The sequence below is a fragment of the Oxyura jamaicensis genome, chromosome 11 (assembly GCF_011077185.1).
Source record: "Oxyura jamaicensis isolate SHBP4307 breed ruddy duck chromosome 11, BPBGC_Ojam_1.0, whole genome shotgun sequence".
Classification (NCBI taxonomy): Eukaryota; Metazoa; Chordata; class Aves; order Anseriformes; family Anatidae; genus Oxyura; species Oxyura jamaicensis.
The window spans coordinates 19,307,589-19,332,524 of NC_048903.1; the positions used below are offsets into that span (position 1 = coordinate 19,307,589).

The 24,936-nt window shown below is 49.7% G+C and overlaps 1 long non-coding RNA gene across 1 annotated transcript in view; it reads left to right on the forward strand.

The window, feature by feature from the left end:
• The window catches only part of LOC118172943, a 48,931-nt gene extending 30,441 nt beyond the window's left edge, over positions 1-18,490 (forward strand). The window contains exon 2 of the long non-coding RNA XR_004753918.1: positions 18,016-18,490. This is a non-coding gene — a long non-coding RNA (uncharacterized LOC118172943). The remainder of the gene's footprint in view (positions 1-18,015) is intronic.
• The last annotated feature ends 6,446 nt before the right edge of the window (positions 18,491-24,936 follow it).

Below are 24,936 nucleotides of genomic sequence, written 5' to 3' on the forward strand. Positions count from 1 at the left end.
CCTGTGTCAGAGCAGCCAGGTATATGGGGCTCCTTTGGGACCCCCTGCATCAGAACAAGCATTTTTGGGGATGAATTGGGATGGGGGACTTCTGGAAAGCCATGGCTTGCAGAGAGGCTAGGAATGAGCTTTTACACGGGGACTGGGGTGAATAACAGCTTATCCGTCCTGCAGGATGCCGTTGCCACAGCTCCTGTGGTGCTTGGCGGTGGAGCTGGCCTAATTCAGCCGCAGGAGTTTTGTGCAGACTGCATCCCTTGCCGCAACAGCATAGCTCCTTTCATGGTGGGCCTCCGTGTGGCTGCTTCACCCTCTTGCAGCAGGGGTACGGCACCTGGGGGAGCTCGGAGGAGTGCCCCCATGGGGCTGGGGGCCCTGCAGAACCCCCCGAGGGCTCCCCATGGCACTCACCAGCACTCGGCCCGAGCGCTTGAGCTAGCGCCGTGGCCAGAGCTTTGGCTTCAGCTTATTTCCCATAAAATAATGGAATGGGAAAAAAAAAAAAAAAAGAGAATTTTGCTCACTGCTAAGACAACTCCCTATGGGAGATGAGAATCCTGCTGTGTCTGACATCAGCAGCAGTAACGGCCCCGGCCTGCGATAGCCGCTGCCGAGGCACGCGCCAGCCTGGGGCCTGGCTCGCTGCGGGTAAACGCACACGAAGGGTGACAGAGCAAGGGCTGGGATTCAGGAAAGCAGGCCAGTGCGTGTTCGTTTAACTCTGGAAAGCTTCTGTATACAAACCACTTTGTTGTTTTTATTCCCCCCCCCCGCTGCAGAGCTGGTGCTAGCAGCACCAAACAGACAAGCTGTGCCAGGACTGCCTCTGACAGCCGCGGTCGCAGCGGGGCTCAGGGTCGCAGGGGTTGCTGCAACGTGAGTGCCTCCCGGTTAGCTCCCAGCGGGGGGGTGTTTTTAAGGATATTTGACAGTTCTGGAGAAAAAAAACTTGGTTATTTTTTTTGGCATGGAAGAAGCGTGCCAGGAATTCAGGAGAAGTTGCCTGTGGCACCAGGGCAGGCACATAACCAGGCATGGGCAGAAGCTTGCTGCACAAGTGGCAGCTGGTGTTTGCCATGTCCCCGGTGGGTTGCTGTTCCCCGAGCTAAGCAGGGGGTGCAAGTTAGCTCGAAGCACCTCTGGCGAGGGTTCAGCTGCTCTAGCTGAGTCAGCAGTGCAGCTGGTGGGGGGCGTTTGTGGATCCGCTGAAGGGACTCAGCTGGGGAGGTGGCAGGAGGTGACCCCACCATCTACCGTGGCAGCTACCTCAGCAGTGCGAGGCTCTGGCATGCTGGGTGAGCCCAGGCTCCCCCAAGAAAGTTGCTGGAGCTCTTCTCGTGTCAGTGAAATGCTTTGGCCTGGCCCTGAGGCTGTTTTCCAGCTCCTTCCCCGAGCAGGCAGTGTGGACCAGCAGCTGCCCCAGCGTAAGTGCTCGGAGTCACTTGGCTGCCCTGGGGGTTTTGAGCAACATCTGCTTGTGAAATGGGATTTTCAGAAGGAGATCTCCAGACCGAGCTCTTCGTGGCACCCTGTGGGGGAGGCTGATGCTTTCCTGGAGGTCTCTGAGCTCCCCCAGCTCTGCCTTGCTGCTGCAGAGCCCTTGTCCAGTGCCAGGTCCACCACAAGCCTGGGGGGCCCCTCCAGTGGGTGATGGGGAAAGCTGACAAAAGCACCAAGCCTCGGAGCTGCTGGTGATCCAAACCAGCCCTCGGGCTGCTGAGGGACAAGCTGCCTCGTTGCTTTGGCTTTGGCTGCCTCCACCTATTGTGCCTGGGGAAGCTGTCCTTAAGAACTGCTGTTGGTTTGCTGGGGCACCTTGTTCTCGCTGGGCTTTTTGGAAGAAATTTGCCTGTCCTGGTGAACCGGCGCCTTACTGCATCCTCCAGGGGAGTCCTCTCAAAGGTCAAGAGGCATTTCTCCTGGTTGCCTTCCCAGGCCACCTGGGAGACATTGCTCTCTCCTAGGAATTCGGTCTGTGCCTCTGGTGCAGCAGCTCCAGCGAGTCCCTCCTTAGGCACGCTTCTCCCCGTGGCCAGAAATAGCTAAATAAACATTTTTCCACTCAGTCCTGCGAGGGCAGAGGACTTGATGAGAGGACAGCAGGCTCGGCTGCTGGCCAGCCTGGGTTTTGTCACTAGCGGGACTGTGGCTTACCCAAAAAGCTGTCCCAGGGCTCGGGGCAGCCGTGGAGAGCACAAACCGATGTGAAGTGGGCAGAAAACTGCTGCGAAGCGGAGCTTGGTGCTTCTCCTCTGGTCGGCTCGGAACAAACGGTTAAACGAGGAAAGGCTGAGGGAAGAAAGACTGAGGCAGTATAGGCTCGCTTTCTCTGTTACTATTTTTATTTCTCTTTTACTGTGTGGTCTGCTCATTTTGAAATTAGTGTTTTCTTTCCCTCTTACCCTGATTTAGGGGAAAGGTTTGAGCTCCCCCCGTCGTCCCCCCCCTTCCCCTTGCTCCTTTAGATTGGCTCAGATCATCAATGGGAAAAATGAGGAGGTTTCTTAGGAATACTGTGTTCCCTCCTCATTTCCTGCCAGTTGGCATCCTTGCAACATCTCCGCTGCTGCATACTTCGGGGATGCAGTGAGATTTCTCCTGTTCTTTGAGGTTTGCTGCTATTTGCTTAAATTTCAGTGAGCTGCCCTGGACAAACACACGCGGATTTAATTGTGAGAAGCTAAGGCTGAGATGAACTGTCTCTGGTTCTGTTTTCTTGGTCTCCTCTGTGTTTGCTTGGGAAGGCACGGGCTCTGCTTTGGGTTTGCAGCAATCCTTTCAGATAAGGTTAGGCGTGTTTTGTCTCTGAATCGCAGCAAACAAAACCTTTTGCGTTTTTAGTTGTGTTCCGCAAGCTTCCCGAGCCTGCCGGAGCACTCCAGTGTGGCAGCTTGATCTTTTTTTTCCCCTCTTAATTTCCTGATCCAGCTGTTTTTAGCTGGTTTGATCCTGCTAGCTGGGCTCCCAGATGTGCTCAGCAACATCTGGGTCAGTGTGGCTGGCTCTGGCTGCGTGGTCCTTGTCTGGAGCACCCCGAGGAGAGGCTCCTGGTGACAAACACTCAAGGGTCCTTTTCCTCCTTAGCCCAGGTGGCTCCAGAATCACCGTGGTGCATATGTCCTGCTTGCCAAAATGCCTCCTGTCCTCCTGGGTGGTCTTACAGCTTGTGAGGTCCCTCATCCTGGCAGCCAGGAGTGGCTAAGGAAGGTGCCAGTGCTGGTGGCCCTTTCCTGGGGGTATCCAAAGGCTCTCCGGCTCATTTCTCCTAACCACCTGAAGGGCAGCCTCGTTGGGCTGCATTGATGTTGGGTTTGGAGAGGCGAGTAGCTCCGCGTACCATTACCAGTTCCCAGAGCCTGGAAGGAAACCAAATTCTTTTGATGGCGAGTCACCTCGCTAGGAGCGCAGCCTCGAGCCCGGGGCTTGTCCCCTGCATTAGAGCAAGTCACTTTTATTAACTTTAATAGCCCATCACTTGGCTCCTCAAGTAAATGTGAAGATGCTTCTGGTACAGATGCAGCAAAGGCTCCGTGAAAAAAAAAGCAAGCAACAAATGCTGCACAATAGATGTCTTCAAAGACTTCAGCATCTTATTACAGCCTTGCAAAGTGTCGAGACCAGCCGTAATCAGCAAAGGGCGGAGGGAAGGAAGGAACACGTTTCCTTAAGGAAGTTAATTGTCAGATCCGGAGCATGTTTGAGCATGGATCCAGCTCTGGAAGAAGAAATTCCATGGGGTGGCCTGTCAGGAAACCTTAAGGACTAACTGAGATTTAGCCTTTGGCTTAGAGCTCATTTTTTGGCTTATTTTTTTTCTCTGGAAAATACTGATTTGATAATTCATCACCATTTTATGGGGGTCATGAGGACTAGCGGAGTGGTACGTGAATGCAAAAAGCCTCTCATAACGCATACGAATAGGAAATCAGCTGATTTCGTTTCTCTAATCTTCCTGTGATACACAGTTCTGTGAGATGCAGCTGCCCTGGGTTCTCCTGTAATTAGCGCTACGCACGCAGCGTGTCTCGTTGATGGAAAGCAGGAGGTGCGGTGACATCATTGCCCTGCCTTCCCATGCGGAAATTTAATCTGACTTAACAGAAGTCATCCTTTCCTTCTTTTTATTAATTTATTTATCTCGTTTGCGCAGAATCCTTGCCCCTCTCTTTCAGGATGGACAAGGTTTGAATGCAGATTGGAAAGTGATAAAAGCGTTAGCTCACTGCCACTTACTCGTCAGCTTTCTTTCCTCTCGGTTGGGCTGCATCCTTTCCGAATTGCATCCTTTTTTCCTCTGTCCTGTTCCTAACCAGATATTTATCGCTTCTAATGAGGTTGAATGCATCCACTAAGCATAAAAATAAGCCTTGTAAAGATGATTCTAGGTGAAACCTTGGTTCCTGCGAGCCAGCTCCTCTGAGATGTTGGCTCGTAAATGGATAGTGACTGAAAATAGCTGGGAAAAAAATACATTTAATTCTTCTTGAAAAGTTTCTGCATCTCATTAAAAAAAAAGCCCTGTCTGGGGTGAGTAACTGCGTACTTGAGGAAGCTTATGTGGAATGGTGTCTATCAAAAATGTTACTAAAAGAGACACTTCTAAATTTCGGTATTGTCAGAAATTTAGTATTTAAATCTTGACTGTACAGTAAGCTAACGTTATGCAACGAAAAGTGCATAATTTGTAGCTGCTCTGAAATTTCCATGTTTGTATCAATACTGGTGTTTTTAAAAAGAAAAAAAAAAAAAGCTTTTTAATGGGAACCTTCTGTCCAAAAGCTTTTGGTTTGCTTGTACTAAGGCCGTCCCCAAACCCTCCCAATAACTTGCTATTTGGTTCTGTTACGTGGTTGAGGAGACCTTCCTCCTCCTTCTGTCTTTAGTCCTTCATTTCTTCAGTTCTCTTTTCCTCCTGTCCGTGACCTTGATGCGATCACCCACGTTTTATTTTAAGGTCCTTTATTCTCCCGCCACCGATGAGCTCGTAATTCAGGTCTGAAGTTGAGCTGAGTGCATTTGGAAGCAGGCTCGTGTTTTGTCTTGCTTAGCAAGTTCCCCAACCAGACCGCATTTGATCGCGGGTAGGGGGATCCAGTTTCTTTGCTTATAGCATCTTGAAAATTTGCCAGCAGAAGGACCTCACAGCTTGGTCAATGATATTTATGGGCTAAAAGGTCTACAAGAATAACTTTCTCTTGCACGCTATCCTGAAATCTCTTTTCTGCTATGAAGTCAACTGCCTGAACAACAGCGAGGCTATAAAACGTCTGCTACTATAACCCCGTGATAGACCTCCATGGCTTGTAAGAAGACCTTTCCACACAATAATTCAAACCTGGCAGACTTGTGGTCACAGTGGTTTTTGCCCGTAGGACACATGAACCGTTGTTCGAAGGTAAAAAGGGTCCTCGTGGTAAATTGTGCTGCGCTTTCCTGCGCCTCCGCTTAATTCTTTGCACAGGCAGGGCTCTGTCTTTTCTCATGACTTCTTGTAAAGCATTCTGCAGCTGAACCTTCTGTGGTTACAGCCACGTGTGCAAGCGCTAAGGGCTCGAATTCCAAGTGTGCCAGAGCCGTCCTTCAGAAAAGGCTACCGAGCAGATCCACCGAGCCTCGGGGACACCAACGTAGGTGTAAGGACAGCAGCTCACAGGGTAAGAGCTGGTGCTCGTGAGGCAGCTCTCTGGTGCTTTGCTGCTGTTTGCATGTCCTCGTAACGCTTAAACCTAGAAGCCTGCACGAGTTCTGTGTTCTATTGACATTTACACCACGCTGCACGTGGGAGCGCCCCAGCCCTGAAGTGCTTTCAGGCTGTAGCTTGGCTTCGTGTGCTGTGGATGTGTGTGTGCACATGAAAATGGACCGGGAACAGAGTGCCAGGGGCTGGGTTTTCATTTTATTCTTTCAGATGCTGCAGCAAGAGGCTGGGGATGGCTTGGGCTGGAGCTGGCATCGATGTTATGAGCATCCTGAGCCTGGGGGGTGCCTGTGTCCCAAATCCGTGCGGTGTGGGGAGCCTCTTTGTGTTTCTAGACTGGATAAAGCTCCTCAGAAAACCTCTTTCTTAGAGTATTTTCTAATTTCCTGGATTCCCAGAGAGGGGTAGAAGTTTACAAGCTCAAAAGTAAATGGGTTTTCTAACCTCAAAAAAATGTCTGTCTTCAGTCGAAGTGCTGGCGATAAAAGATTTTCAGGGCGTGGGTCATTTTTCTGAACTGTCTGCTCATCCTTACAAGCTGTGTCCAAAGAAAAACGTGTAGTTTTGAGCTATAAAAACACGCATCTCGTGAAGAACCAAGCAGGGAGACATGTTGCTGCTCTTTTCTTCCAGCTAATATATTTGTGCTGGGTTCCCAAGTACTTCTGAGCAATAACAGCCCGGCAGATGTTGCGGATGGCTCAGCACTCGAACAAATGAACCTTTGATCTCCGCCTTGTTCATAAAACTGCGCCTGGTCGATGGCATGTCAGGAACCGACCCAATCCCAAAAGCATGCTGCTCAGGGGTGACCGAAGTGTGTGGTTCTGCTGGCTGGGATGCATCTGTGTGCAGCAGCTTTCAGCTTTTGCTTTTCCCCTCCAGTAAAGGCCAGCGTCCTTTCATTTCCATAGATCTCCGCTGGGGACGGTGCAGGAGAAGAAGGGTGAGTTCAGGAGCCCTGGAGCAGAGCTGACAATTCAGGACAGCAGGAGAAAAAAGACATTTTTAGTGTTGTGGGAGCTTCTTGCAGTGATGGTCCAGCTCTTGCATTCACCTTTCCTGCCTCAGCCTTGGTGGGGACTTGGAGGCAGCGATGCTCAGCAGGCGGTGCTGGCTGGGACAGGCACTCGGACGAGCCCCACACAAGCACTCTGCCTTTGAACCCTCTGCCCCTTCACCTCTGTGAACCCTCTGCCTCTTCACTTCTGCAGTCACAGCTTTAGCAAGCAGCTGCCTCTGCCTAAATATAGCTTGAAATCTCTGTGCTCCTTCCTCTTGTGGACAGGCTCCTCGCAAATGGGTTTTAGGGGTAGGATGTTCAGTGTAGAAAGGGAAGGATTAGGAAGAAAAAAATTATATATTAATGTATATATAATATATGTAAATGAAGCTTGCACCACAAATTGCTTTTTTTTAATATCTGTAGAGGGTCACTGCAAGTAAAATACAAGTTTCTGAACACAATGTTGTGAGCAGCATTAGCAGCCTTGCATAGCAAAACTCCTAGGGATGCTTTCATGTTTGCTTTGGATGAGAATTTTTTCACTGGCTATAGCTAAAAATGTTTCCACCGGTACCAGTCACCTGCTTTGTATGTGTCCTTTTTTTTAAAGGATAACCCAGTATTTTTTTGAAAATGCTGTAGTTCCTTGAGTGGAAAATGAATGGTACGTAGGTGGGAGAACAGAAAAGGGACTAGGTTTTCATCTTATTCGTATTTACTTAGCTTGAAACTGGGAATAAAGTGTAGGTTTCTAAATTTTCCCTAGTGGACATCAGCTGTCGGTGCACAATCTGGTGAACGCTAGAGGAGCCTCACGAGGGCTGAGTGCCTTGCAGGATTGCAGCTCAAGTGAGAGAGGAAAAATCCCTTTAGTCAAGCTTTCAAACTGTAACTCACACAAGGGCAGCTCAGTTTTTGACCTGGGGACTCCATGTGTCTGGGAGTCATCCTGCAGCTTCCAATTTCCTGCTCTTATTATTAATAATTAGAAATTAACTCTCCTAATTTGAACTGGTAGAGGAATTAAAGTGGTGATGCAGCTAAGATCACTTTTGCTTTTCTCTGAGCATCCAAATCTTCTGCACTCCTGTGAAAATGAGGAATTTCCTGGTGTCTTCTGGGCTGCCGTCAGATGTTAACAGCTGAGCAATGCGGGATGACTCCCATGTTAACGAATCAGAAGAAAACACAAGCTTCCTCCTCTCTGGTCTATGGGCTCTCCTTAGCCTCACGCCTGTGCACAGAAGCATGGAATGGGAAATTGCCTCAGAAGGGGAAATTGTCTTCTGATTAGAGACAGAAGGTGGAAACTGGAGCCACGGGCTCGGTTTTCAGCCTGCCACTGGTGTGCTGTGTGGCCCTGGGCACGTCATTCCCCCTTCCTGTGCTGCTTTTCATCCTACAAAAACGCAGCTGATGGCTCTTGGCTTTGGGGCACGGACCTCGTTCCCCTCCTGCAAGTCCCCAGTAACAAATACTGGTGCGTGCAAAAATAAGAGAGGGAGAGGAGAAGTGTGCCTTCTTTTAACCAGCTCCGATTTAAGGCTTTCATCAGAACATCCTCTCCAGCAGCTGAGCCCTCTCCGGAGAGCACTTTCCACACCCCCTCTCCTTCCTGCAAGGCGAACGCTCTCCTTGCAGATGGCAGTTGTTTGCTTTGTGGTTACTGATGTATGGAGCAATTTAGGGAGGAGGCAAAAAAAAACCTCCTCAACCTTTCCTTTTTTAGGTTTAGTGGGAGTCATCACTGCATCCATTCATCTTGTGTGTTCACCGAGGCCGTCGCGATGCTTGCAGGGCTGCTGTGAGCTCCCATCAGGTCGAGTCTCTCTGGTTCTGGTGGAGCTCGGAGGCTGGCGTGGAGCATGGGATCTCCCTGGTTTGACCAGGAGGCTGTCTGTAAATGCAAGCCGTAAGCCTGGGCAGCAGGGGTGGGTGGACAGAGCTGTTGGTAGGAGCGGGAGAGCCCTCTGTGAGCATCCAGGGGTGGGGAAGGCACTGGGGCACGTGCAGAGGAATTGGGAAATGAATGGTGAGTTATGGGGCTGGGGCTGACCTCGAAAGGAGTCTGAGGTTCCCCTCGCCATCGTGCCCTCTTATCGTCTTCCTTGGTCTGGGAGGAATTGCTCTCCATGACCCTCCCTGTGTGGTTCCCCATGGTGAGCATTGGTGTCCTTTCTCCTGGTGATACTGGGCCTGCTGCCTCCAAGGTTAATGCTCTTGGTTGTGTTTTTCTGGGGTAGAGAAAGGGCAGGATAACCCAGGGGGTGGTGAGCACCACGGGCTTCCAAACCCTCCAACCAAGGCACCTCTCCTGCGGTAAGAGGATGAAGCGTTACCTTAAAGCTCCTGGTTTGTCTCACCGACCCGTACCTGACGTGGCGTTGGGGTGACACGGCCACGGGGCTGGCCTGGTCCCAGCATTGGGCACCCCAGGGGCTGTGTGCTGGGGGCTCAGAGGAGCACCACGCCACCAGGGGTTCCTGTAAGACAGAAAGGCGCTCGCGTGCCAGGGAGCGTTTGTGCGATGACACGGGCGCTGACTGCGCCACGGCTCCTCTAGATGCTGAAGCCCAGGATGGGCTGAGCTGCAGCGGGCTCGCTTAGGGGAAAAGTGGGGGAGTGGAGGGGGCTGTCAGCACCGCTGGGCCCTCCGAGGACCACGCAGCGATGCCACATCTTCCCGCGGCCGTAGCTGGAGGTCCCTGCTCCTGCCAGTGACCGTGGACACTTCGCGGCAGGGCTGAGTGGGCAGGATGGGAGCGATCCCAGGGGCTGCAGCTGCCTTCCGGATCGCCCACCGCTTGCGTCAGCTGGCTGCACAGCCCTCCTCCGGCAAATAAGCGGGGATCCAGCGACGGGGATGCTGTAATGAAGAGCGAACGTGGCCTAGGAGCTGCCTCGGGATCCGCAGCTGGAAGCCAAGCGGCATCGCTGCGGCGTTCCTGGAGAGGAAGCTGGGACAGAGAACCAGGAGGATCCCATGGGATCCCATCGCCTGGAGGCGAAAGCAAGGAAGAATGGAGCTGTGAGAAATAAGAGGGCACCGACCTCCAAGGTGAGGGTCTTCTGTGGCTTCGCTGTGGACCACCAAGCCCTGCCACCCACTCGGCAGCTGGAAACCTCCGTGCTCGGGAGCACCGGGAGGTCAGAGCGAGTCCTGTGCTCTCAGGGCTGAGCACCCAGGGGTCTGCCGTGTCCGTGCCCCCTGTCCCACCTACTTCTCCTTGGCCCTCTTCCTATCGGCCCGCGGGATCTGCGAGCTTGTTCCTGGAGGGAACGGGTGGTGAGGGGGAGTTGGGATGGCTTTGGCAGTTTTCTGGCGGGGGATTTTGTGTGTGTGTGTGTGTGTGTGTGTGTGTGTGTGTGTGTGTGTGTTTTGGGGGTTTGTTTGTTTGTTTGGTCTTAATGGGTTTTCTCTGTTTCCAGCTGGAGCCTTGCCCAGCGGTTGTGGGGGTGTTTGTGTTTGGGGGAGCTGTGGAATCAAAGGATCTTTGTGCTCTTCACCCTTGCTGTGAAATCCAAACGTGTGCATGCTTTGCAAGTCTAGCTGAAGATTTTTTTTTTTAAAAAAGCCCCCAATTCATGTTGTTTTTCTTTAGAAATACACACCTATTTGCCATACTAAAGCATACACTGATTTTAGCTATGTTTATACACACAGACAAATACATAGCTATTGTTCACTCTGAAAGAAGAAAAGAAAAGGGCAGTCTTCTGGAAGTGCTTTAAAACAGATCGAGACACTAAATTACGCATGGCTTTTTCCTCTCAGAATTCATTACAGCACTTTTCTCCTTAATCCTCTTCCTGTGTCCGACAGCATAAAATAAGGACCCAGCTCCGTGCTGCCTCTCACGATCGGAGCAGTAATTCTCCGACTGGGCTTTGAGGATGGCATTTGGGGTTTTCTGGATGTGCATCCATTTATTTGCATATTCAATCAATGTTGCATTAGGGTCTTAATTGTTTGTGTAATTATCTCTGTATATAAGGATTTGTGGGCTCATTGCGTGCCTCTGTGCACATACCTGTGAGCAAAAGAGCAGACAAGGTTTGAAATGTGGATGCTTTTGAAATTTGGACGCTTTACAGCTACGGCTTCCAACCTGAAGCAGGGATTTGGGTGCTTAAAAAAAAAAGGACAAAAATGATAAAAATGGCCCCTCCAAGCTAAAACAATAAAACAACAACAAAAACCCACCTAAGACCCAGTCAGTACACAGCTTTACTCCAGAACACCTGCATTGTCAGAGGGGTTTTCTGCACTGGATGAGGCAACTCAAAAACCTTGAGTTCTTTTCAGATCTTTACGCTTTTTGTGTTCCTTTTATTGTCTGGCTTCACGTGGATGCATGCCTCATGTTGTCTGCAGCAGAAGCGAAGACGTCTGTGGTTATCAGTAGTGTGACGATGGACTTTAAGGTTCGTTATAGCCTGCAGGAGGCGAGAGCTGGATTTTTGTCCTCAATTTGTTTTTGCACCTATTGTGGCTTTAAAACGTAACGGTCGGTCAAACCTAATGAAGATTGGAGACCAGGTGAAACGTTTTGGCCTAGTTCAGCTGATTTTGCAGCCCACGTGATTCCAGCCAGGCATGGATATAGAGCTGGGCAGGAACCAGGATCCATCAAGCGGTCAGCGTGGAAGACTTTGTGCGAGTCACTGGGCCTCCCTGGGCTCTGGCACTGCCTCCAGACTGGAGACAGCTGCGGTCTTTGCTCATAGGTCCTGGCTGAAAGTGGGGAACTGGGAGATAAGCGAGATAACAGAACCCTGGTGGGGAATGAACTGATGAGGAGCGAGCAGCGGGAGCTCAGCTGCGCTTCCAAGAAACACGGCGCGTCGTGTCTTTGGGGGTGTTTGTGGGGTGCTGAGGAGCATTCGGATGCAGCAACGATACAACTCGCCTTATTATAGAGACTTATCCACATCTTCCCGGTTTCACAAGCCGTATTTCCTGGCTTCCCGGGACAAGAAAGGCTGGGTCGTGCCGGTTTGAAGTGACAAATGCCATACACATTGCTAAAGGATGCCGCGTCTGAGAGGCAGTGACTCGGGGTGACGAGGCTCCAAAACAAGCTGTTGTTTTCCCACGGTGATTTTTTTTTTGTCTCGCTGTTGCTGGTAGCTCAGAATTTAGCTGGATTAGCTGTGAGTCAGATAAAATCTGGACGGGCTGAAGGCTGAGGGATTCTCTCTCTTTGGGAAAAAATCTGGCTCAGATTAAGTTGCTATTTACATTTCTAATGCAAAGGTACTCGCGGTCCAACTAAAACTGTGAAAACTTTTCACATTCTTGACATCCCAGGGAAAGCAATTTAAGAAAATGGCGATGTTTTTAATGGTCTTTTTCTTAAAAGGCAATTCTTCGGCCATAAAAAAAAAAAAAAAAAATCTGCAAAAACCTGTCAGCGTTTGCTCGAAACATCCTGTCCTGTTCCTAGTCCCGGATTCTGCTGGGAAGCAGTTAAGTGAGAACTGCTGACCTCCTGATGGTGATTTACTGCCCACCTGGATGGAGAGGAAATGGCAAGGGTCTTGGGAGAGATGACTGCAGCCTGTGGGATGAGCAGTTTCGAGGGAGGATCCCCACAAGCACCCATGGCTGGAAGTGGGCTGGAGTTGAATTTATCTTTTAACTTTGCTTATTAACAAGAACACCCCACCCCTCTCCCCTAGGACATGTTGTTCTACGAAAGGATGAGAAAAGCATCGACTTCTCGCTGCATCTAGTGCTTGAATGCCTGTTCTGCGTGTGGAGGAGCAGAGCCGAGAGGTCTTCTCTGCCTTGGAAAGGGAACTGGGAACTCTTTGCTCGGGGTGATGCTGCCTTGCGCTGGCCATTCTTGAAGCAATTTGTCAGCGCATCCCAGGGACCGCACGTGTTTGCTTTGAGATCCGTTTGCTATCTTCCTTGTACCTACATGTTACAGCAGACAGTCTTATCTCTGTTGAATCACAGAGCGCTAGTGCAATAAGCACAACAAATAATTTGTGCATGCAGAAAGTCCCGGGGGCCCTACTAAAGCCCTTAATCAGCGTCTGGGTCTTGTTCTACTGCTATGCTAATACGACTTGCTGTTTTGAATAGTTTCTGTTTTCCCTGGGTATATCTCCCCTGAAAGGATGGAGGCTGCGTGCCTTAACTCATTTCTGACTTACAAGGAGACAGAGCTGGGTTTTGGGGGCCGGGGAGCAACCGCTTCTGCTGCTCCAAAAAGGTTCTCAGCAATCGGAAAGGGACTTTTCTCAGTAAATGTTTATTTCCTCAAGGGTGAAATTAGGTGACCTATATTCCATCTAAGGGACGCAGGGTAGATAGGGATTCTGCAGAGGAAGGAATTTCACCACTGGTGAATAATAATCAAATCAAAGAGGGAAACCACATATAACTCTTGATCCCTTTCGGACTCTAACTGTTCCCAGAAGTGAGCGTGACTAATAGGTTTGCTCCGGGGCAAGCTGAGTATTTTGCTGCAATAAAAATAAAATCCAGAAGCCCGGACTGATATGTGTGACGTGAGTCATCTCCAGACTTCTGGAACTCTGTCCTGCTCTGGGGGATCAGGCAGCAGAGCCCTGCTGAGCGGTGCCACGAGGGGCACAGGAGGGCACAGAAAGCCCCGCTGAGAGATAAATAATAACTGCGGGGTGCCTAAACCCTGCTCGAATATGCTTTGGCTGGTTTATCAGGGTGTATTAGCAGGATGGAAGCACGGGGGACTGGTCTGTTTCTCGGTGATTTGAAGGGTTGGTTTTATGGCTGGGATTGCTGCCTTGCATGGCCCTAAGCAACGCGTGGCCTCCCACCCTTTGGGGAGCTGCTGGTGGAGGTCCCTGGAATGGCTGGAGTGAATCGGGACAGCCCAAAATGGGCTGGTTTGGCAGGGAATTGTAATAACGAAGATGGAACTCCCCTGGGCAATCATAGGAAAGCTGAGCAATGGGACGGGGAAGCAATGCACGTGCCTTCTCGATGCGATGCTCGCCCAGAGCAGCAGTGGTGCTCAGCAAGACAAAAAAGGGAAAGATCTGAGAGTTTGGGTGTTTTTTCCAGCCATGCCCAGGCTGTGCACTGGCTTTTTGCAACCGGCTTTTAAAGGATTTAACCCAAAAAGAACAAACAGATGTCCAGATTGAACGGACTGATCCCGAGCTGGTGCTCTGAAGGAGCGCAGGTCGTTCCCCACTTCTGGGTGGGAACCATGTGAGAAGAAGGGGAAAGGTCGCCTGATTTCCACCAAAAACCAGGCAGGAGCTGATGTGTTGGACTGCGCTATGCTTGAGTCAGTGAGTTTGGTTCCAAGAGAAATTAGCTGGAATTGCAGTCGGCGCAAACCACAACCGAGTGAAGGTACTGTGCCAGCGCCAAAAACGGGGGAAGGAGCCAAGCTCTGCACGGGGTGGGCTGGATTTAGGCTGAGAGGTAACACGCTCACCTCTGTAAGGGTGCTTGGCAGGGCGACCTTGAGGGCACTGATTTATGGTGACACAATTAAAATGCACTTAGTGAATAGGATTATCCATCTTGTTCCTTTAGGCAGAAGCAGAATAAGGTCTTTCCAATAACTGCCTGTGAAATGTGTCTCAGGGTAGATAAAAATGAAGTAAAAAAAAAAAAATAATCCAGTAATTTTCAGTTGTATAATACTGAACGTATTGATTACTTCTTGCCAAAAACCCTGATAAGACCTCTATATGTTTTTCTTTTAATTAAAACTATGATTTTTATGCACAAACATAATATTTGTGCCATATTGTTCTTCATGAAATACTACATCACTGTAAAACTTGTTCCTGGTTCAGGCACTGAATTCCCAGCGGGAGGCAAGCAGATCTTTTAAAGAGCATTCTCCAGCCGCTCTCTGAAATACTCCTTCAGATATAGAGGCCCAGTGCCTGATCATAAACATTTCTGGGGTTTTAAGGTGCTGTGAGGATCCTGGATTCCTCTGCTGGTTTAGTTGCTTGTGTTAAAAATCGCAAGAGAAACATAAACTTGATCTCTGCACGTACGTAAATGGAGGAGCTCTGTGCCTTCAGTAATGGTTTCCTTCGCACAAAAAGTAGCAGGATTATTTACAGGCAGCTGTTGAGTCTCCTTTTAAAGCAGCACTACTCAGTGATTTTTGTTTAATTGATGCCCATGGCTCCAAGCCCACCCTGTTCCTGGAAAATCGCCTGGACGCGATCAGAAGTGGCTGCTTTGGATGGTGATCATCGCCAGTGGGCATTGCTGCAGGAGGGGGGTGTAACCTGTGCTCTGCTTCCTGCCGTGCCATGGGGATGAGTTTGTGTTTTCCACAAGGCTTTGGTTTCTCCTGCGTGTTCTCCATGCCCGTTGCAGGACAGATGTTAGGAAAGGCTTCTCCAGGGCATGGCAGCCACGAGCTGCTGCTGCTTTCTTAATGCAGCTGAGCCTTGCTCAGCTCCTCTCGTTTGCAGCCTTACGGTGTGCTTGCTGAAGTCTCCAGTGATGCTGGGGCTGTCCTGGTCCTCCAGGGCTCTCGCCTGTGTCCGTGCTTTGCTCCTGGCAGCTTTGTCCCTTGTTATCACCTTTATCATGATCCTCTCTCTTGTTACTTCTCCAGCCTCTCTGACCTGCTTCCCTTCCTCCTTTGGAAACTTTATTTCCCTCTGACCTTTTCCCTTTATTTTTTTACCTCCTTTATTGCTGCCTTTCAAGCTTGGGGAAAACTTCTGCTAATTTCTGCTAATATCTTTGAATCCATTTCATCTTCCCTCTCCAGCTTTCCAGGCTGCAGCCAGGTTTCAGGCCCTGCTGAGCAAACTGCCCCATTTCGTAGCATCCTCGAGTCCCCATTCCCTGCGCCCCGCTGGCAAACACCCCGGGTCAGGGACCACCTCCCAGGACTGTGCTTGGAAAGCACCTCGCACAGCACCCCCTGCCCCAAGAGACAGCACTCCGTGCCCCAAGAGCTTTCTGGTTCCCCCGACACACCGGTGGCTGCACAACCCTGGTGGAGGAGGTGGAGGACTGCCAGCAGCAGGCACAGGTCCAGGAAGGTTTCCAGGGCATACCTCGGGAAATGCTTGGCTCGATCGGTCCAGGTGAAAGACGTGTTAGAAACCTGAGGTTGCACCACTGCAAACGTGCTTCGGGTTCCCTTTCTTTGACCTTTCAGCGTTGCTCCGCTGAGCAAACCAGTAAAAGCTTTGCTTCTGTGCTCTGCTGTGTCTGGCCCAAACCTAACATAAATCATACATACAGTGTGTGTTTATATAATGATTAAACTGAAGAGTGGCCAGGATAGATGGTGGCTGATAAAGTGTTGCCAGGATGATGCCTTTCCGATAATCATCTCGTGCTCATCAGAGTCCTCAGGCAGACACGCGCGTGCTGTTGAAAGAGAATTCTGCGAGCTTGTTACTCAGCTGCTTGTCGGCAGGTGTAACCTGGCTGCTTCATGGCAACTCCTGTTCTGCAAACTGAAACGTTTGGCAGGATTAAGGGGAAAAAAAATCCCTTCGTTGCAAACTTAATGGCTTCAAAACTGCTAAGCTTGCTTATTAGGAAGCATTAAAAAGCATTGATGGACAAGTCTTCAGAGATTGCTTGCCTTGGATAAGAATCTGCTACTTGGATTATGGAGAGCTTACACAAACGTCAACCTATTGTGCTCGCGAGCCTGGGATGCGATTTATGGATCAGCCAAAGTTGTCAGCTCCGGATCCAAAACTGAATGTGCCCCTACGACAAGAAGTTGTCGGGTTTCCAAATCGTAGTTTGTTCTGTGGCCCGTCTCGAGCACATCTGAAGCGTGTTTCTCCGCTCGCTGACTGTTGAGTAGTCCAAAGTTGCTTTATAAGAATATTTGTTCCAAAACTGGGCTTGATGTGGGCGTGCACCGTTTGCATGTTGGCAGAGGTTAACCCTGGTACCTGTATGGAACTGGCTCCAGTCTCCCAGGTCCTTGCCCAGATCTCTTGCTATGTGGCTGATTTCCTTCCGCAGTTAGATCTCCGTAGTGCTTTGGCTTGGCCGTGCTGATGTCTGCAGCAGCGGGCTTAGACTTTAAATCATTTCCAGTTTTGGAGGTGTTGGTAGGTGGAGTTTCTTCCCTTCCTGTAAGAGGAGAGATGGACAAAAGTGAAGCTGAACTGCAGTTGTTTGGTTTGGATTTTGTATCCACTTTAAGGATATCTGGATCCGATCCTTTGGTCTAGACCCATCTCCCTTGGAAATGTTAATGAATTTTGGTGATAGCCTAGACGCATGCAGTGTTTGGGAGAGGGGCCAGGCAAACCTCTGGAGCAAGCTTTGGGAATCTGTCGTCTCTGCAAACCTCCTTAGAAAGACCCAAACCTCTCTAATTTCAACAACTCCCCTTGTCAGCATCAGGCAAGGGGTTTCCAATGAGACTGGTGAACGTCGGAGTCAGAATTCGAGACAACTTGGCTGCTGCTTGGTGCTGGTTTATGTCAAGCAGGCTAATGTAGGGTTACTTGGAGATAGTCTTTCTCCATCTTGCACTGCCTGAAAAGCCACATTAACACGTTCAGAAGAAACAGCTTCTAAAAAACCCGAAGTTCTGTGGCTGTATTTACACTGTAGAGAGCTGGGTCTGCGCCAGGAGCTTATGCAAACAATCAGAACCTCAATTCTAACAGACAGGAAGATGACAAAGATTTAAGTGTTTTTTTTTCCTCTATATTTTTTTTTTTTTTCAGTGGCAGAATTCCCAACAACAGCGCTCCTCGTGGTGGCTTGTTCTGAGAACCGGAGCGCTGCCAGACTTGCCAGTTCAGGTCACATCCAGAGGGCTGGGAAGCTTTTAAATTGTTTTTTAAGTGCTGTTGACTAGGGAAGAGGGTTTCTTTCTTTTTTTTTTTTTTTTTTCCCCCCCTCCCCTTCTTCTTAGCATGACGGCTTGGGCTCAGTTCTGTTCGCTGGATGCACGTTTGTCCCTGGATAGAACCAGTTCCCAGGAATGCCTTTAGGATTTTTCTGAAGTCGGTTTGAAATGCCCCATATGGGACGTGGATTCTGGCTATCGCTGGTCTGGTAATTCTTGGGCCACCAAGCCTCTCTCTAGCTTTTCAGTTGGGTTTCCTGTGATGTTATCTATCATATATAAATAAATATGCATAAAATTAAGAGACGCAGCTGAAAGGGGACATGGGGCCCGCCTGCCTCGTGTGGGCATCAGGCTGAGGTTCCTGGGGCATGCAGTGGGTGGTGTGGGGCTGTTGAGCTGCACGCAGAGCTGCCGGGCTGGGTGTTGAAAGCCCAGGCAGATGTCGTTGTCTGGGCCCCAGAAGTAGCTCAGATCTCTGTTCCCATCAGGATGCTGCTGGACGTGGACATACCCCACTGCTCTTTGAAGTATTGCTAACACAAGGGTCATCAGCAGGCCTGGAAAGCAACTGGGAGCTTGGGCGCGTGGCGTAGGGCTCTTCTGGGGAGGAAGGAGAGGGAGGACAATTCTTTCCCAAACAGCAGCACAGCTCAGAGGCTTCCTCTCAGCCCTGTGTTATCGGAATATAATGTTCCGACCGACAGCTCAGCGAATGCATCAGACCTGGGCAAGCCTCGGGTGATGGCTTGTGTTTTTCCCCCCGATGAGTCAGGCCGTGCAGAACAAATAGTTTCTGCACTGCCCCAGCGCCGCGGCTCGTCGGCCGCTCGTGTGCTCCTGGAGGGAGGCTCCGGGTCAGCTGCGATTTTTGCTCAGTTTCTCACTGATTTTTGAAATTGTTTCTCATTTTTGTGGTGGTTTTGAGGCTTGGGTGGGGAGGTATTAAAGCATGAAGCATTGCAACTGGCTTGAAGTCTTTTTGTTTTTTAACACATGCCGTACCCCCCACGCCAAGGCTTTTGAGGCTCTGGGGATGGTGCTGTGAGCGCTCAGCATCTCCCCTGGGTCTGCAGGCATCTCGGAGCTGTTCTTGGCCGTGTCAGCCAAGGATGGCTGATGGGGCAGGGAGAGGCTGCGAGGAGCTGTGCAGAGCTCTCCCACCTGCAGCCATTAAAACATGAAGGTTTAAAGCCAGCTGTATGCTGCCTCATCCCATAGCCATTGCACGAGGTAGGAACCCTCCGACTTTAAAAGGTGGGTTTTTAAAGGTTTATAGGTACCTCGCTACACCTGGGGAAGGCAGGGCCATTTCACAGGGTTTCTCAGTCTTGGGAAGAAGGTCAGGGAAGTGACTGGTAAACGATTTGCCCTTCAGTGAGCTGGTTTGTGATTTTTTTTTTTTTTTGTGGTGGTGGTGCTGGTAGCTAGGATGGGGAAGCAGTGAATGGCTGTCTGTCCTTATCACATAAATATGGCTTCTATTAAAAAAAAAAAAAAAAAAGGGACAGGAATAAACAGGCTTTTTTTTTTAATGTAACTTAATCTTTCCATGGAACTTTCTGGTGAAATGTGGCTCAAAATGCCAAAACAACTTTATTTTCTGGCTGCACAGATTTGACAACTTGCGAATAAATAGGACTCAGCTGGCTGGCAGAGATCCTCTGGTCTCTGATGCACAAATCTCCAAAGGAAAGCTCGAAGCCCTACGACTTCTCCCTTACCTAGGCACTTTTTCTCTTGACTTGGCTCCTTTTTGTTGAGCTTGTGTCTACTTGGTTTGTTTTTGCACCTCTGCCCTTCTCTGTCTTGCCAGCATCTGTACCTAAGCATGCTCTTAATATTTAAAGGTCCCCAAGGCAGAGATTTTTGTGGTTCAGGTAGCGTGTTTTACATGCTGTAAAACATTGCACGCATTTATTTTATGGTATGGAAATAGCAATAGGAACAGCGTTGCTTCACCCGTCTCTGTCACGTGAATGCCCATAGACAGAGAAGTGTGGGCTGCCCAACAGCGTGCAGCAACACCTCACAAATGCTGACAGAAAGGCCAATTTTGGTGTAATTTGCATGCAAGTTTCAGTTGGTGTGGAAACCTGATGGTGGTTGCAATACCACCCTAGTTGAGTGCAGATGTGTTGTTCAGTTACCAAATGGATTTTCACTTATGGTTATTCTTGAGAGAGAAATCCCATGTATAAAAATAGCATTCAATTAAATTATATGGGAACATGTGCAAAACATCAGTGGGGGTAATCTTTGTGCTAATAACTTGGTTATTAATTAACACGTTTAGGACTAGATTCTTGAAGTAGCATAGCTCAAAAAAAAATTAAATATATGCAGGTAGGCCCCTCACCGCATGCCAAAAAGCACATGGATGCCTAAGAATAGGAATCTCCTAAGTATCTTTCCAGATCTGCAGAGTGCCTGGTGCGGAGCCCAGTTGTGTCAGTGGACGGGTTCCCAGTAACTCGTCGTGCCTTGGGCCAGCACCAATCCTGCTCCTGCAGCCATTCAGTGGGCTGTCACTGCCGGCAGCCTCGGGGCCAAGTGTCACATCCCCAAAAATGCGGGTTGGCTGGGTGTACCCCACCACGCCTCGGTCCCCCGGCCCCACTGAAATATCCTAGAGAGCCACGTGCCTGGGGAATTCTTGTCCATAAACTTCCTTCACAGGTGCAAGTTAATTTTCTGTCTTGGACCGCGTTGCGTTGGCCAAAGGCTGGACTCCTGGAGCTCTTTTGAAGTGATTTACGCGATGTGAGGGACAGGTCAATTACCTTTATGAACACTTTACACAGAAGTGGCACTATTTGAACAGTCTGTAACTCATTTTATGCGTCTATCATGCTGAAATAGGCTTTTTAGCCTTGCACGTAAAAAATATGTTCATTTTAAAGCAGCATTGAGTTGTCTTAGTTCTTGTGAGAAGACCTCCATCAGGCCAGTTTCCTTCTCCGTATGAGAGAAACTCACATTAATTGTCACGGTGCTCATGCAGTCCCAAGGCCAGCGAGAAGCCGGAGGGCAACGTCTGCAGGTTTTGGAATTAGCATCAAGCAATTAAAGGGGAAGCGGAGAGGGGAAAAAGAGAACAACTCCAACGTGAAACATGTGGTTGCTCTTTTGCCTCATTTGTAATGTCAGCCCTGTGATTTATGCTGGATGAAATTCATTCCAGATCATGAGAGCAGATTAATAAATATGTGTTTTTGGACCTGATTGAAAAGATATTAGTTTCTAATATGTTTTCCTAAAGGTGTGGCACGCCTATGTTTTGCTGATCAACTGCTTTCCATAAGTAACATGCTCCTACTGATTTGTGGCATCAGCAACACACGTGGAAGGTTCAGAGGCAGATGAAACCTTTTCTCATTTCATTCTGTTCAGTCGAGAGTCTTTTTTTAACCTAAAGTATGTTCTTTGCCCAGCCAGGAAGGCCAACCAACTTTTCTTTTTACGATCCTTTATTTGCCAAAGGTATTAAAATATATATATGTATATATTCCTACAAGCAAGTTGCCAAATAAAACCATCCTCACTGTGCCTCTGCTCCCAGACAGCTCTGCCAAAGAGCACTTCTGGAAGCTCCCCTCTGGTCTAGGTTTCCTCCTAACTTTAGCTTCAGACTGTCACAGAAGCATGCAAGTAGGAGACAAAGCTAAGCCTTCCCAGGGAGCCGTGAAGACAAGACTCCTCTTTTTTTTTCCCTTTTCACCTCTCATCCCAAGAAGTGTTGGCAGAGAGCTGTGTAGGTGGAGGTCCGTGTTTGCGTGTTCATGCGCACCACGCTCAGTCTTGCTGCACCGCTCGATCCTTGAGCCTTCCCCATGCATCTGTGCTAAATGGTCTCCAAAATATTTGAGCAACCCATGCCTTAAAACGGCCCTCCTGAAGGGCTCAGCCCAGGAGCGAGCGCACGGAGATCCGCGAGCTGGTCTCACGCGGATGAGTCAGTTCCCCCGACGGCTCTGCGAACATGACTTCATTGCTTTGGGTTCAGGCGGGCCGATAGCTGAAACTTTCCCAAGAAGGAAGATTAATGGCAGTGGAAGTCAAAAGAGTGGGAGTTGCATGTTTATGGTGAGTCAAGTGAAACGCCGAGCTGGACAAGAGGTGCATGTATGGGGATTAGGCGCTAGTTGATGTCATTGTGTTGACAATGTGCATTGGAAAGAAAAGCACTAACGTGCAACTGAGATGCACCGGGTTCCTGGAAACTCCAAGGTAGATTTATTAGCCCCTGTTCCGTGACGCTGTATGGGACTTTGCCTCAGCCTTTCTATTCCTTTTCCTGAGTTTTAGATCTATGGTCTAAACGCTGGCCAGTCTGACGAGCGCGTGGCTTTTCCGTGCAGGCTTCAATATATGTAAGTGTCCCTGTGGAAGGAAGTCTGAGAACCAGCAGTAACATAATCCGCTCATCAGCAGCCTTCTGAACTCCCTGAGCTTTTCGCTGAGCCTTCCAACTTCCTTAACTGGACAGTGCTTCCCTTTGCCTGCAGACAATTAGCGAAGGCTGTGAAAGGTCGTCTGTTTAATTGAAGCGCGCGGCTGGCTTCCGCTGCGCAGCTGCTGCTGGGGCCGCGGTGCCTCCGCACCTTCTGGTGGCCGTTTCTCTTAGAAACACCTCGAGGCAAGCACAGCGACGTGCTCCGGGCTGATGGGTTTTCCAGCTAGAGTTTCCAAAACCCAGACTGTAAAATCCCCAAACTTTGCACCTGCTAGCCATCCTGGAAAAAGGTGCTGTGTCAGCCTGAAGACTGGAGGGGAGCTGGTGACCCAAGAGTGGAAACACAAGCAATGGGAGAAAGAGCAATCTGTGTGGTTACCATACAGGATGGATCTGAGCGTTTAGCCACATTGTGAAAAGGTTTGAGCTCTGTCCTGAGAGCCAGGGACTGAACTGGATGTGAAATACTGGGGTTTTCTTAACAGCACCCGGCTAAAAGACAGGGCAGGCGAAGCAGCGGGCAGGAACCTGGTACTGCCGTCCTCCTCGCTTTGTGGGCAAACGGGGCTGCAGCTTCAAGCCCTGTGTCAAAGACCTCGAATTGGCCCCTAAAGGAAAAAAAAAAAAAAAAAAAAAGCAATAATACGAAAAAGAAGTCATTAAAGGTTTAGGAAACTGTTCTATGGAGAGCTTTCTGCTTTGTGTCAGAAAAATACATCTGGACTCAGGGATCTGGTTTTAAATGCGATACAATCAGAAACATTCCCAGTTGTTAGAGACAAAACGACTGTTTAATTAAAGACCACTTTTTAGTGCAAACCCAATAAAACACAACAGCCGAAACCAGGGGGCTGCAGCGAGGAAACAGAGAGATAAATGCAGGGGAAGATGTGGGCGCTCTGCATCCCCGTGCACGGCATCGACAGAAACTACAGAGCGAAGCCAGATGTTGGCCGTGCTGGCTCGGCTCCGGCTCCGCGCTGTTCCCTTTCTGCCTACCTGGGGCCGTGCTGCAGCAGCTGCCAGCTCCGTTTCCTGCCCCGCTCCTCGCAGCTGGCACGACAGCCCGCCGCTGGGATTTGGGGTTTTGAGCACAGGGGAGGGAGATTGCCAGGGTCAGGGGGGGCAAAGCGATTAGCGTGCACTTCGGGCAGCTCTGGGCCAGCTGCTCTTCCTTTGGGATGAGCGAGGGGAATAAACTCCTCCCGGCTTGCTGCTGCTCTTTCCACTCGGGTGACTTTTCTCCTTTTATTTCTCTGATTCGTGTCCCCTTCAGGTGTGCAGGCGCCAACCCAGCGGAGCTGGGGCTTCCCACCTGGTACCCCCGTGAAGGACCAGCGGGGGGGGTTCCCTGCTCAAGGAAGGAATTGGGTTTAACCCTTTGGAGCTAAATTTTACCCAAAGCTGTGAGGCAGGAGGAGCTGTACAGCTTTTCCAAACTCCAAGGTCTTTCTATCTATTCCATGTTAGAACTCCCTTTGTTGTTTCTTTATATAATGTTTTTGAATCCCCCTGCCCCTTGGCCTCTGTGAGGTCTTGTAGCCGTGAGGCCTGTTGGTTTTGTTGTTAAATTTGTGAAGAATTGTTTTAAATTCTCCTATTCTTGGGCTCTGTGAAGGCTTCTTTTAGGAGTCTCCCTGCCATCATTGCCCTCAAGCTTCACCTAAAACTAATCAGACATAAATGGATCTGTTGTAGCAGTGTAATCTATTTGGAGAATGAATATTTTTCTGAGTTGTCAGGATAATGACAAGTATTTTCTGTACATCGCTGTCCTTTACGCAGCTCCCAGGCGACCTGATTGCACATCACAGTGGCGAGGTGCATCGTCAGTGCAGGGCTTTGTCTCTGGTCACTTGGTGGCAGGGGCAGGGGCTGCTTCCCCACCTCCTGAACCTGTGTGCTGATTTTTTTTTTTTCCTTTTCCTTGCATTTTTTCTTTTTCTAAGTTTTCCCTGTGGTAAGGAGGGGACGGACTGGCTATCCGCAGGAATTTTTGTGTGCGTTAATTCCCACCAGCATCGGTTTTATGCAGCTGGAGAAGGGCCCCTGGTAGTGATTGAGGTGGAGTAAGCAGGAGCGAGCCTTTCTTTGCTCTTGGCCAAAGGTGAAGACCCTTGAGACCAGGAGACTGTCCAAGAATCTCTTACTAAGATGTATTTTTGCCATGTTTAATGGCTGCGCTCGCCTCCTGTTTCCATACATAAAGAGCGTGCGAGCCCATCTCAGCCTGACCTTTTAAACCGAATGTGCTCGACCGGACCGGGCCTTAATTCCCCGGGCAGCCCCGGTGCCGGAGCACCAAAAGGTGTCACTGACCCCACCGTGGGACAAAGGCAATAACCATCAGCATGCTGCCTCTGCTGGGAGGCTGCAGATGCTTCGGTGCTCCAGGGAAAATTATGAATGGCTTTATGCAAGTGTTTGTTCAGAGTGCCCTTTTCTCCTGCGTGGGGGGCCCGTTTGTAGCATCCCTCAGGCTCTCCAGGCCTGGAAAGGCCAGGCAGGCTGAGACCCGCTGTGACAGCCATGTCCTGCACCTCCTTGTGCTGCTTGTGAGAGGCACTTTGCGTATTTTTGGTGAATTCACTGAAAAACAGTAGCGTGTCTTGGAGTGAAAATCCTGGTGTAATCATCCCATCAGGAACTGACCAAAGCTATATACGCCATCGCTAGAGGAGTCTGACCTTTAAAGTTGGTACGTTGCAAAGAGTTTTTGTTTGGCTTATGGCTTCCGGAGATGAGACCAACCTCTCGCAGCGTCAGGGCAGGCTTTGCAGCTGCTTCTCGTCGCTCTGTCTCGAGCACCGACCGACGGGCAGGTTTCTGATCTGTGGCTTTCTTCCAACGTTTGGCTCTTGGGAAACCAAAACCTGAATGCTCCGAGGGTGGCAGGTTCTCAAAGAGTCTGAAGCAAACAATTTGTTGAGGTATAGTATTGGGAAGAGGAGCCAAT